Source organism: Cnephaeus nilssonii, assembly GCF_951640355.1.
Source record: "Cnephaeus nilssonii genome assembly, chromosome: 21".
NCBI lineage: Eukaryota > Metazoa > Chordata > Mammalia > Chiroptera > Vespertilionidae > Cnephaeus > Cnephaeus nilssonii.
In genome coordinates, this window is record NC_137092.1 from 36,185,423 (window position 1) to 36,199,082 (window position 13,660).

At 53.0% G+C, this 13,660-nt stretch overlaps 1 protein-coding gene across 10 annotated transcripts in view; it reads left to right on the top strand.

The window, feature by feature from the left end:
• PLEKHA6 (pleckstrin homology domain containing A6) overlaps positions 1–13,660 on the top strand; it is a 135,596-nt gene that overhangs the window by 48,525 nt on the left and 73,411 nt on the right. The window contains exon 1 of one of the 10 annotated variants that reach the window (XM_079761815.1): positions 4,049–4,782. The exons of 8 other annotated variants lie outside the window; for them this stretch is intronic. The gene's annotated coding sequence lies outside the window, so the exon portion shown is untranslated. Of the gene's footprint in view, positions 1–4,048; positions 4,783–10,389; positions 10,667–13,660 lie in introns of those variants that run through there. One more of the 10 variants, XM_079761814.1, reaches the window with a different exon arrangement.

The window sequence follows — 13,660 nt, forward strand, 5'->3', positions numbered from 1 at the left end:
AGAAGTCCAGGCACACAGGCCTCATCTGTTAGTGTATTTGAACTGGGCAGCATCAGACTATGGGCAGGAGGTCGTCAGACCCGAGGTCTTATCTAAGCTCTGCCACCTGCTGTGTGACCTCAGGCACATTTCCCAACCTCTCTGGACGCCACTCTTCTCATCTATGAAGGCTTTCGTCAGGGAGTTCATTTCAAGACGAGGAAAAACAGTGTGTCCGAAGTACGGACAAGAGTGCCTACATAGCACATAGCAAAGTACGCAGCAAGGTCATGGTCTATGTCTTCAGTTCCTTCTTCCCGACGTCCTTTAAGCTCCTGCGAAAGGGGAGGAGGCAAGGCCTGCGATGCAGAGCCCGCGGGCAGCTCCTGGCGCCTGGTTTTCCTGACTCGGCAGCAGCTGGGCCCTCTGTGCCCATCTGAGCACTAAGGGCACCAAACCACGAGACCGCCTTTCTCCCCTTTGCAGCCTGGCACCTAACAGTGCCTGGCACAGAGCAGACTTTCACTAAATATTTGTTGAGTGAAAGAGGAATTTGACATGGTCCTTTAAAGTTCACCGTCTAGCAGGGGAGACAGACGTGTAGACGAAGAATTAAGAAAAATAAGATTAGATGGGCAGGTGCTGTGGAAACAGGAAAAACGCCTCTGTGTAGGCACTCTTGTCCGGGCTTCAGACACGCTGTTTTTCTTCGTCTTTAAATGAACTCTCTGACAAAAGCCTTCATAGATGAGAAGAGTGGTGTCCAGAGAGGTTGGGAAACGTGCCTGAGGTCACACAGCAGGTGGCAGAGCTTAGGGAGGACCTCAGGTCTGGGAGGAGGTCTGCACTGAGCCTTGAAGCATGGGGGAGGGGTGCAAGGGATGCAGCTCCACAGAAGGAACAGTGTGCCCACAGGTTGAGATGCACCAGGCGTGGGAACGGGAAATGCATCACCTGACCAGGGGCTGGAGCACCGGGAACCGGTCAGGGCTTTCAGGGGAGGAGGCTGGAAAGCAGGCGGGCAGCCTTACCCCGGAGAATGGACTTAACCCTCTAAGGGTTTCAGCAGGCCTGGGACAGTTTACTGCCGCTCCTCTCTGCCCCCGCCTTAAGGCCCTGTGCAGAGGAGCTACCTGAGGATCAGAGAGGCGGTGGCCTGCCTGAGGGCACACAGCACATTAGCTGTAGGGTCAGAATGAGAGCCCAGGGCCCTTGGCTTTGACTGAGTGGCGCTTTCTGTAGTGGACTGTCCTGTCCATCTGTCCATGTTGCTTGACTCTACTGTCCTGTGGGTGCTCTCAGGGGGCCATCTGGGCAGCTGTGGCCGCTGGCTAACACTCTCCCACACTCGGCCTTGCAATAGCTGCCTTGTCCATTCTGAGAGCCCAGGTGACTGAGCCCAGGCCCCTCCCCCGCCTCTCCCCTCCCCCCCCCCTCCCCCCCCCCAGTTCTTTGGCACAAAGGAGAAGCCACAAGATCTCCTGGAATTGCTTCCTGCTTCACTTCCAGGTGCCTGACTGCCTGGCATGGGACAGATTTGGCTCGAGAATTTGTTTTTCAAAAGAGATGGGGCAGAATTTGCAGTGTGATGGCATTATTCTGGATTTTTAAGAGAAGGCCAAGACCCTCTCTGCTTCCCATCCCATCCCATCCCATCCCATCCCCCCTGTTCCAGGGATCCAGTTCCAAGAGATTGCCCAGGGCCAGCATGCCTGCCTATAGTAGGTCTTCACAAGCATGGCCCATGTGGGGAAGGGGTGGGGACCTAGTACTTTCCAGAAAGGAGGAGGAGCCGTGGGGGCCTCTCAGGGGTTCAGTCTCCCTATTCCCCCTCCCCCCCCCTACACACACACCTCCCGCCGGGAAATTCCAGGGAGAAGCCAGCTTGTTAAGTCTTGGTTTCCAGTTTTCCCGAGTCAGGCAGCGGCCAAGCCTGCTCAGGGCCCCTCCCTCTAGAAGCCGCCCCCCTCCACCTCTCGGCGCCTCAGGGAGGGACCCAGAGCTTGTGTTTGAGGTGAATCCTGAAGGAGGAACGCGGCTCTTTCCTCAGGTTTCTGTTGGCATCACCTGAGCAGCACTCCCCGAAGTTCACCCCACCTCCGGGTCGGGAGTCCAGTGGCGGGGTGTCCAGCCGCAAGCCCTCATCCTGCCAGATCCATTCCCAGCGTCCAGGGCCAGAATGAGCCTCCATTTAGCAGGGGGCGGGGGATGAGGACACCGAGGCAGGAGGAGTGGGCCCTGGGGCAGAGCTGGGCCCGAGGGGGCACTGGCCCTGCTCACTTTCCGGAGGAGGGACAGGGGAGAAGGGAGGGCGATGGAGCAGCAGAGTCTGGAGTCCTGGGAACTGCCTGGCCTTCTTGGCAGCTGAAAGCCCACCCCTCACAAGGCCAGGCCAGGGTGGGGGGCAGCCTGTGTCCACGCGTCCCCCTTAGACTTAGCCCAACAGAGGGCCATAGTGCAAGTCCATTGGCTGGAGGTGACCATTATCTCTTGGTACCTGGTCACCACATAGGGAGGACCCTGCCCCACAGCCCCACACCGGCATTTGGGACAAGGGGCTGCTGGGAGGCTGAGTACACTTGCTGGCCCATTGGAAGGTCCCTCCTGTGGTCCATCCTGCGTGACCTCCAGCTGTCTTCCCGGCAGCTGTCTCCCAGCCCCGCTGGGTTTCTCGCAGGGACAGGGTGTGCTCCAACACCCACTTTCCATCCTGCCAGGAAAGCCGGGCGCCCACCAGCCAGTGCCTCCGCTCCCTCCTCAGGCCTGGTGTTGCTGTGAATAGTTTACAAAGGTAGGACGTATTTTCCAGGCCTGTAGCTGTCCCTGGCCGCTTCCCGCTGGGAGTAAGCCTCCGAAGATCACCTTATCGATTGATCATTGGACAATATTTATTGAGCAGGAGCCTCGTCATGCTTGCTGGGACGCCACAGCCTGGCCCCACGTACTCCTCCCGCTTCAGGTAGTGACGAGGAATAAACAAGACCCTAAGTACAGAGCAGTCCCCATAGCGCACAGTGTGGACGCACAGGAAATGGAGGCGATTCTCACCTCCAGCATGACCCCTGACCTGGTCAAGGGCCAATGTTCTCCCACCTCTCACCTGTGTCGCCCTATCTGGAGCGCCCGCCCTCCCTCTCAGAAGCTGTTGTCCCCATGCTGCTCCCTCCCCATTATCTTCATCATTCCATGTACCTCCACTTCTCCCAACCTCCCCGTGTGGGCTGCCTCTGAGGGAGATGGGTGGGTGGGTTTGGTTTTGAGGTGTCCAGGAACAGGATCGGGCTCCTCGAGTTGCAGGGACACCGCCTTGTCTCAGTCTCTGGCACTGTGGACGCTCGGGAAATGTCTGGAATAAATGACCCACTCACACCCGTATCTTCACGGCGAGATCTGCTACCTTCAAGGTTGTCTCGCTCTGGTGGCTGGAGAGAAGAGAGGGACGTTCGGGGGAGAGGGTGGGGATGGCATGGCCGCAGCTGAGATGCCGAGGCCCTCTGCGGAAACACGGAGAGGCTCTGGCCGGGTTAGGAAAGGCGCAGACTGAGCAGTGGACTATGGCATTGAATGATGAATGGGGATGCGGCCTTGGGCACGGAGACAGGGAGCGAGGGAGGCCCGTGTGACTCAGGCAGGGGAGGCGCAAGTCCTGGAAATCTCTGACCAAGAGAATAGCATGTTGGCCGAGGACCACGCCTTACAGAGGGGAAGTTGGCTGTAAATCTAAAGCGCAACGCACAGTCCTAAACCTCCTCTTATCATTTCAAGTGCTTCTTGGTGTCTAACCTAAATCTTTTCTGCTGTAATCAAAGTCCAGTTTGTCTCATAGGAGTTGGAAAACAGCTGGCCAGGGCCCAGTGGCTGGAAAGAAACGTTGTTCTCCCGTTTCTGTCGGCGAGGACCCGCATATCTGGTGGAACAAGAGTGTGCTAGGGTTCTGGGCCAAGCTGGCAGAGCCCGGGGCACGTGCGGGCACTGAGGGCCTGCACTGATAGAGGCGCCCACCTGCAGGGGTGTGGGTTCGGGGTAACTTGAGCCCCTGTGGAATGAGAAGGCCTGGGTTTGTCCCTGAGGTGCTGCTCTCCCCCCTCCCCCTCCCCCCATTACTGGCATCACACTGTGTCTTTGAGAAGCTTGTGGTATCTCCGCGGGCATCTCTAGCCTCCCGCTCCATTGTGAAGGGGCTGATAAAGGTCTCTGAGTCAGAGATAAGGGCTCAGGAGAAGAAAGATAAGATATTCAAAGGGGCACAGGAGTCGAGGTTAAGGGGGGTCTCACTGTTTCTCACCCCAGCTTGTGGAGGTGCCCATCTGATACCCGAGAGGGGATCTGCCAGGAGCCACGGAGGCAGCAGGTGTCTATTCCCTTCCAGGCTCCCGCTTAGACCATCCCCAGGCGAGGGGGAGTGGGCACCAGTCCCAGTCTGCCTTGTCCTCCGAGGGTCCTCCTCGGCTGTTGCTCTTGTCCCATTTCCCCCACCCGTCGTCCGCAGCAGCACCCGAGGGAATCCCAGGGATGCCAGTCTCTGAAAAGGAAAGCTTTCCTTCAACAGATCACTTTTCTCCCCCTGGGCTTCCAGGGCAAGTGGAACATTCCATTTAAAGGGTGAAACAGGAACAGGTGAGCTACAGTGCAGACCAGAGAGGACTCAGAAACATAGGTGGGAGGGGTGCTGAGCCACTCATGCTGTCCACCGCCACCTCTGCCACCTCCTACCAGCCTTCTCAGGGGCCCCTTGCTACCCGTGCCCCGACCCCGAAATGCCAGCGTGGCAGGATATGGCTCTGGGACTCCTAAAGAGGCCAGGTAGGTGGACATCCTCTCAGAATGCCCTGTGCCTCCCATCTGGGGACCTTTACTTTCCCACCCCCCTGGGGCTCCTGTGTCCCACAATTCTGGGGGCACCATTCACACTGAGCTCCTTGTGAATGGCACCCCCTGGGGTTGTGGCGAGGCTGGGAAGTCAGTGCCAGCTGATAAGTGGGAGGGCAGAACCAGACACTTTTCTGTGTTCTAGGCAAACAATGGGGACCTTTCCAGGAAGCTCGGGGGAGGGAGCTGCCTGTAAGAGGATCCCTGGTGGATGCTGCGGGGTAGCTTGAGCAGGTTTCTGCATTTGCTGCTGATTGCTTAATTAGACACCTACATAGTGCTCTCTGCTAATGACCACATCTCACAGGGAGATGGCAGATGGAAGGGTGGGTAGCCTCAGAGTGCGGGGTGAAGGCCTCAAGGGTAGCTCCTGGAGAATGGGGGCAGTGGAGGCTGAGCATCATGGGGTGTCCTTGGGCCAGTACAGATGATAGACTATTGAAGAGAGGGGGTGTTTTCTCTATGAGACTAAGAAGAGAGGCAGTGAGCTTGGGGTCTGTTTTTGTCTCCAATGTTAACATCCTGTGTGGATGAGCGCCAAACTCCCGGCTGCGGTTTGCCCTCTTGAGAAATGGGGAGGGTCATCCCTGGTGTCCAGCTACCCCCTCGGGCCAGATGAGCTCAGGAGCGTGCGTGTTGCTGGGGGTAGGTGCTCTGAGGTGGGGCAGCCAGGTGTTTTTCCAGGCACCTGTGGTCGGTTGGAGAGAGCCAGGTGGGAGTTCCGCTGATTGCACGGAGGGTGCATCGCTGAGCCCCGTGAACCCCGTCTCCATAGACGGTCAGGCACCCTTCTGGGACTTGGAGCTCAGTTTTGATAACGGGCTGAGGGCCAAGCTGCAGATGTTTCGGAGCTGCTCTGAGGCCATGCTAGAGGACGCTGATGCAGGGCACCGGGCTGTGGCTGGATTTAAGCGTTGCGGTTATTCTGTGCCCACCCAGCTCAGCTTCCGAGAACTGGGTGGCTGGGGTGTGGGGCAAAGAGGCCTCGGCCCTCTCCTGGGTGAGCCAGCCAAATATTTACCCAAAGAAAGGCGCCAGGGCCCAGGTAAACGTTGTGTTTGTGCTGCCCAAACAATGCCATGCTTCATGGGCTTCCAAACACCCAGCCCCGTGGGGAGGCCGGAGCCAGCCCCTGCGAAGGCCGGGCAAGCACAGGACTGGGCACCGCGTGGGAGCCAGGGAGAGGCCACTGTGCCCTTGAACGTCTCTGGGACGCTGGCATCCTGGCTTTGGATCGTCTTTGCTCTCGTTTTCTCCGTCCCTGGAAGGCCTGAGTACATCCAGAGGATGGGCGTGTGAGGGAGGGCAGGCAGGTGGAACACTGGTTGTGGACTGTCCATCTCTCTGCTTCTGATGGAAATGATAGAAAGAGTCATTTCTGTGGATTTCAGAGACAGGGGGAGGTTGATGATCTAGTGTCATGAAAGTTTGGGTTGTAAGAAAAAGACTGAATTTTGAAGCTGGGTAGACCTAGTTTTGAATTTTGACTTTACCACTGTGTGACGTGGTGTAAATTAGCGAACCCTCTAATCATGAGTTCCCTGTGGTATAAAATGGGATTTTTAAGACCCATTTTTGCCACAGGTGATTGTGAAGTTTTTTTTCCTATAAAGAAATAAAGCAATTACTTTTATAGCATAACCTGAATTCATGCTGGGAAGCAGGAAAAAATGACTATATTCAGTTTTATTCAATAAGCATTTGGAGCAAAGGTATTTCCAGTTCCAAAGAGTCGACACTTTTGTGTCTTTAAAAACACTCTGAGCATCTCGAGAGGAATATTTGAAAACCCTATTATATTTGGTAGCTATCATTAGTTTTTAGTTACCCATTCAGGAAGACTTTTTCTGTTTAGTTCCAGAACAGGGAACATGGGTGGAGGCAGAAAATCGTGCTCACAGCACTCTTCGCCAGTGGACAGGCTGCCTGGAAAGTAATGCGCGCCTGGTTTCTGCTAAGTTCAGGCGGCAGCTCAGGCCTGGGTGCTGGGCAGAGCTTTTCCTGCACCAGCGTGCGATCTGGTTCGGGGACCACCAACATTTCCCTATCCCACTAGGCTAGTGTTCCAGAGATTGGAATTAGGGGGAAATTCCCCGGGGGCCTCCTGATTTCCTTCTCCAAAGCACAGCCCCCTTTTTTGGAGCAGGTCTTGACTCTGACATCTTTCCTCTCCCTAAATGCTTGTCCCTGCGATCCAAGGCTTCGCACGCCTGTGCTCTTGCCCTGCTGCGTGTCTCAGATGGGCTTCTATTCCGGATGGAGCTTTCCCTGTATTCCAAACCATCACCGACAGGATGGGAGATAACCATCAGGCAACTGTTTACAGGATTCTCACCAGGTGCAAGGCACTGGTGGAGGAGCTGAGCGGGGAGGCAAAACATAGTCCCAGTCCTTAAGAAGCTTCCGTTTCCCATTTGGAAATAAGCTTTACCCAAGTAAAAAGTTGGGTAAGTGTGCAAGGCTGTATAGAGTGACAGCTGAGTGGTAGAGACAATGGTAGGAGCCACAGACAATGGTAGGGAGAGGGCTAGTGAGGACTGGGCTGAGGCCCTTTGGTGAACGGGACTCCCCAGTGGGTTTTGGACACTGATTACTGTTGGGGTGAGAGTCTGGGGTGGGAGAGAGCGAGTCAGAGTTGACCTGGCAGTTAGAAGCCTGATTGTGTGGGACGGTAAATGTAGACATTGATAGAAGTCGGAGAACGTAGATGGGGAGCCTGTTGATGATGAAATGTTTTAAACATGCATGGATTACAATATTCAAGTGATACAGAATGGTATTCAGTGGAAAGTTTCCCTCCTGCCCCATCTTGATCCACCCCCTCCTTGGAGGTCACGGTTACCAATGTCTGCTGGTCCTTCCTGAGATGCTCCAAGCCAGTCTAGCCTGTGACCCATGGGCCAAATCCGGCTCGCCACCTAATTTTGCATGATCCACAAACCAAATATGATATTTATAATTTTAAATGGTTGGGGGTGGGGGACAGATGAATAAAGCTTTGTGACACATTAAAATTATATGAAATTCAAGTTTTAGTGCCCACAAGTAGAGTTTTTTTGAAACAGCCATGCTCATTCATTTATACTCATTCATTTATGCTCATTTATATTCATTTGTTTATACTAATTAATTTATGCTCATTTGTTTACCTATTACCTGTGGCTGCTTTTGTACTACAAAGGCAGAATTGAGTATTTGCAACAGAGACTATATGGCCAATGAAGCTGAAAATATTTACTATCTAACCTTTTTCATAAAAGTTTGCTGATCCCTGTTTTAGGCATTATAATCCTATAAGTGGCCTGGTGCATGGATTTGTGCACTGTGGGGTCCCTCAGCCTGCGGGGATTGGTCGGAAACCAGCTCTCTGACATCCGCTGAGGGGTCCTGGATTGTGAGAGGGTGGTTCTCAGGTGACACACCCTGGAATCGGGCTCCCTCCTCTCTGGTTCTGGGTGCATCACCGAGAACCGCAGCTGCCAAGTCACCGCAGCTCAGCAGCTCCTGCATTGAGTGTCTGCCCCCTGGTGGTCATTGCGCATCATAGCTACTGGTCGGATGGTCGGACAGTTGCTTAGGCTTTTATATATATAGATAGGTAGTTACCAATTATTTCTTAACCTGGATAGTACTAAATTAATTGCTCTGCCCCTCATATCTTCCTTTACATACGTTGGGGACTGTACCATAATATAGTTAGTCAGTGGGTGGTGAATCTTAATTTCATTTTAGACATGCTGAGTTGAAGGCAAAGACTACAGGCGTATCTTGGGGATATTGCAGGTTCAGCTCCAGACCACCGCAATAAAGCGAGGCATGCAAATAAAGCAAGTTGTAATCTTTTTGCTGGTGGAGGTCCTTACCTTCACTTTTTTTGTTTTTTAAATATATTTTTATTAATTTCAGAGAGGAAGGGAGAGGGAGAGCGAGTTATATATATATATAAAAACATCAATGATGAGAGAGAATCATTCATCGGCTCATGAATGTGCTCTGGTGTCTGGAGGAGCACGCCACCCACTGAGGATCAAGCTCGCAACCCGGGCATGTGCCTTTGACTGGAATAGAACCCGGGACCCTTCAGTCCACAGGCTGAGGCTCTATCCACTGAGCCAAACCAGCCAGGGCTTGCCTTCACTTTGTAAAAGACTCAACACCAGTGAAGCTCCTAAAGGGAGGTGTGCCTGTCGTTCTGGGGAAATGCTCATGGGACTGGAGCTTGGAGCCTGGAGGTGGAGATGTGGGAGACATCGGCAGCGAGGCCTGCCCTGCGAGTCTGTGACCTTGGTCTGTAAATAAAGCTCCCCCTTTAGCGACGCGAAGCGTTGCGTTCTGAGTCCTGTGCAGTGACCCGTGAATGTTACTAGCCAGAGTGACATAAAGACAATGAACGAGAAACATTAAACCAACACCCGAAGGAACAGTAAATACTAAAGGCAATTTAGAGTTACTTTTTGAGTCAGAGGTAAAAGGGAGTGGGCATGGTAAACAGAGCCGGAGGGCGGTGGGTCTTTATTGAATGCCTACTGTGTGCTACTGCTTCACACTTGCTACCTTATTTAGTCGTCACTTTCTCAAGTAGTGCCATTTACCTCATTTTACAACTGAGGAAATTGAGGCCCAGGAAGGTTAAGTGACTTTTTTCACGTTCAGTGATTCAAGTGAGTATCTGGTTGTATCAAAACATGATTCCATCTGACATTTAAACCTTCTCCTTCCATTCTATCACCCAAGATGCCAGATTGGGCTGGGAGTGCCTCCCCAGCTTTTTATATATTTTTTATTTATTTCAGAGAGGAAGGGAGAGGGAGAGAGAGATAGAAACATCAATGATGAAAGAATCATCGATTGGCTGCCTCCTGCATGCTTCCTACTGGGGATGGAGCCCACAACCCGGGCATGTGCCTGACCAGGAATTGAACCATGACCTCCTGGTTCATAGGTCAATGCGTAACCACTGAGCCACACTGGCCAGGCCCTCACCAGCTTTGATAAGCCATTTCATCTTCCTGGCCTCAGTCCCTTATCAGCAAAATGAGGTAATTGTCACCATGATTTCCCTTCCCACTCTCACATGGCCTGATTCATATTACGGGCGAAACATTAGGGAAAGGGGTTGCTCATAACAGCCAGACACAGGAGCTTGGAGGCGAGAGGAGGAGAAGGAAGAGCAGGGGAGGGAAGGGGAGGGGAGAAAGGTGCGTTGAGCCATTGCTATACTCCAGACCAGTTATCTTGGATCTGAACCTTAGAAGACTATTATTCCTTGATATGGAGGAAGAGTCTAGAAATTGCTTCTAAACTGGGAACTTGCTCACCATCCTTCCTTCCATGACCCTGAGCGCCACTTCAGCACCTGGTCTTGAACTGCTGGAGGGGCTGGGGTTGGGAGAGACTGGGCCACGCCTGACCGGTCTCTCCCTGGGCTGCAGGGCTGTGCTCTGGTGTCTGGAGGAGCGGCAGCTAGAGGGCTGTCTGATGTTACAGAGCTGCAGGCAGGGTGAGGAGGGAGGGGAACAGGGCGGGCGGGTAAGCCATCAGACCAAGGGGCCAGGGTGTGAGTGTGTTTATATAGGACTCGGCCAACCTGCAGTTTCGGATTTCAGACCCTGCTTTATCGGGAGACTCCCTGGTTTTCAGTCAATGCGGAGCCGGGAGACAGCTGACACCAGAGCCTTCCTTGGAAGGCTGGGCTCCGGGCTCTCTCCGCTCCCTCCTTCTCTCGGGAGCTGCATCCACCACCCTTGGCAGTTTTCTCGGATCTGGAGTAGTGTTTCGTTCCTTCCCCGTCAGCGGTCTGAGTCTTCCAGCATGGAAGGTAACATTGGGGTCCAGGGGGCCTGGGCTAGGAAACTGTGGCTACCCAGCTATCGGTCAAGGGCCAGGGAGAAGGATGCACATGCTGGGCAAAGAAGAGTGGTGAGTGTGTGTGTGTGTGTGTGTGTGTGTGTGTGTGTGAGAGAGAGAGAGAGAGAGAGAGAGAGAGAGAGAGAGCGAGAGAGCGAGAGCATATTGGGGCACTTCTATTATATTGAAAGCAAATCTTTTACTTCCTTTTTCTTTCATTTATCCCCCCTTTCTCTCCTAACAAATAAGAATGTCCCGTGAACGCTCATCTTCCTTTGGGGTCTCCAATGAAGAAGTTAGAAAACATTTCTGACGTCTAGAATGTGACTATTTCCTCACTTGGAAGTAGGGGCTGCAGAGGGAACGTGGGGACAAAGATCTGTAGGGAGATGTGTGCCCAGAGGACCGAGGCCCTGAGCCAGGCCTGGTTGAGCGGGCACTTGGGAACCCTCCTCATCAGCTAAGCGGGAGTCCTGTAGCTGCTGGCACGGTGGGAGGTGGAACCAGTGTGAACACCAGCGAGGTCTCCATGTGGAATGAGCGTGAACTGGCCTAAAGGGATTAGAGCTGAGAAGGGCCAAGTGACAGGGGCACTTTCTGCTAGTGCCTGGGCAGGGCAGGGCGGAGGCCAGTGTGTGGAGCGGGCGGGGCTTGGCAGGCATTTGGGTGAGGAGCTGACAGGTGGGTAAGGCTGGCTGAGTGTGGTGCTGTCTTCCCAGGGTTTGCATGGTGTTCCTCAGTGGCCAGGAGCAGAGATCAAAGACCTGCCTCGTACGGGGGGGGGGGGGGGGGGGGTTGGGGGGGGCGGGGGGCTGGTGATGTCATCCCCCATGGGCAGCCCATGCCGCGCGGGTCTGGCAGGAAGGGTGGGTGGGCCAGGCCAGTGGGACTCTGCAAGAGGCTGGAGGTGGCTTTGAAAAGCCCATTTGGGTGACGAGATAAGCACTGGTAGCGTGTGGTGGAGTGAGCTGCAGGCAGAGCATGGAGTGGGTGGAAAGGAGTCAGGAGAGGGGACCGAGGAGCCCAAAGCTCTCAGACATTCCAAAGCTGCTGCCAACCAGGGGCCCCAGCTCTCAATATAGATGTAACCCAAAATAGGGAGCGAAGCAGCGTGTGCTACTGACTTCGGGAGATAACAAGAGAGATGGCTGAGAGGTGGTGTGGCTGGGCAAAGCGCACAGGAACACACTCCCAGCACAAGACCTTGTATAGTGCACTCGAGTCTGCACAGCTGGCTGTTAGGCAAAATCATTAATAGGTTGTGCAGTCTGGTTACTTTGGAAACTATGGGCGTTTCTAAAAATTAGTTTTTATTTACATCATCAGCTGCTTCCAAATAGAATTCCAGTGTCTTTGTGTATTTGATAGGTGGTGTGGTGCATCATTTTGGCCAACAGGTAATAATAACGCCTCCTTTACACAGTCGTGTAGTGCTTTTAAGCCTGGAGTGCACTTCATAGGTTCAATTTAGCGGATGTCTGTGGACCCCTGTTCTCTCTGAGGTCCTGTGCTATATATTGAGCATGCGCAGCCGGATAAGGCGTGGTTCTGCCCGCTGAGATCTCACAGTCTAAGTGCAGTCCTGTAAGGAAGACAGAGAGAATATCAGTCCTTCAACAGAGATGCGGAAACTGGAGCCAAAAGATGCAGAAGGGCAGGGGTAAGGATCAAGATCCAACTCCTTTTTAAAAAAATAGTTTATTGCCTGGCTGGTGTGGCTCAGTGGTTGAGCATCAACCGATGAACCAGGAGGTCAGGGTTTAATTCCCAGTCACGGCACATGCCCGGGTTGCAGGCTCAGTCCCCAGTCTTCCTCACCATTGATGTTTCTATCTCTTACTCCCTTTCCCTTCCTCTCTGAAATCAATAAAAATATATTTTAAAATAAATAAAAATATTTTAAAAAATAGTTTATTGATTTTTTTTAGAGAAAGAGAAAGGAAGAGAGTGAGAAACATTGATGTGAGGGTGCAACATTGATATGAGAGTGCAACATTGATCTGCTGCCTCCTGCAAGCCCCCTACTAGGGATGGAGACTGACACCTGGGCATGTGCCCTGGACCAGGAATCGAACCTGCAACCTCCTGGTGCATAGGACGACGCCCAACCAAATGAGCCACACTCAGCTCCTGATCCAGTGCTTTTTGCGTGTTTCCCCTGCTCACCACCATATCTATCAACTTCCTTCTACTTCTTCACCCCCCACACTTTTCCCACCGAGTAATGCGCAAGAGCAATAATCTGTGGAAGGCAGAGGGGAAAACTGCCCCCTGGAATGGAGTCAGTCCACCCTGGGCTCCTAATGGTGCAACTGGAATGGCAGCAGTGGGCCTGCGTCTGTTACGTGTAGATTTGATGCTGCCACTCACCAGAGACTGCCTTTATATCTCACATAATTCTTAACTCGGACAGCCTGGCTTCCTCCCTTTCCCCCCGAATGATCTGAACAGGCGAGGGAATTGTAAAACTCGGGCTGCCCTGGAGGTAGCTGCTCCCTGAACACTGGATTTATAAAACAACCGCCAACATTTGTTCAGTTCTTTGTAGTTGACAGAGTGGATTTACCTAGGGGAACAATAGCGTATGCTTCTCGATCCCCCCTCCCCACCACGTCTGCCCTGCCTAGGCGTCCTGGAAAGGTCCAAATCCCAAAGCTTAGGGTCTGCCTCTTAGTGTTTAGGCTTAAGCTAGAAGGGACATCGAGAGGTCAGTCTGGCCCAGTGATGATCCCATTTTGGTGTGTGACAGAGTTTTCACCAGTCTTAGGTGAAATGACAGAAACAGGGAGAGCATACTGATTTTTTTTTTTTTAAAGCAAAATGTATTTAGTTTAGAGAATTTGGGGGGGGGGGGGCGCAGAGGATATATTCAAAGATTTATTCGGAGGTTATAGCTTTCTTATTCTTTTCATGAGCCGATGGGGAGAGTCAATGGTAGTTGGCCTTTTTAAATGTCCTTATTTGG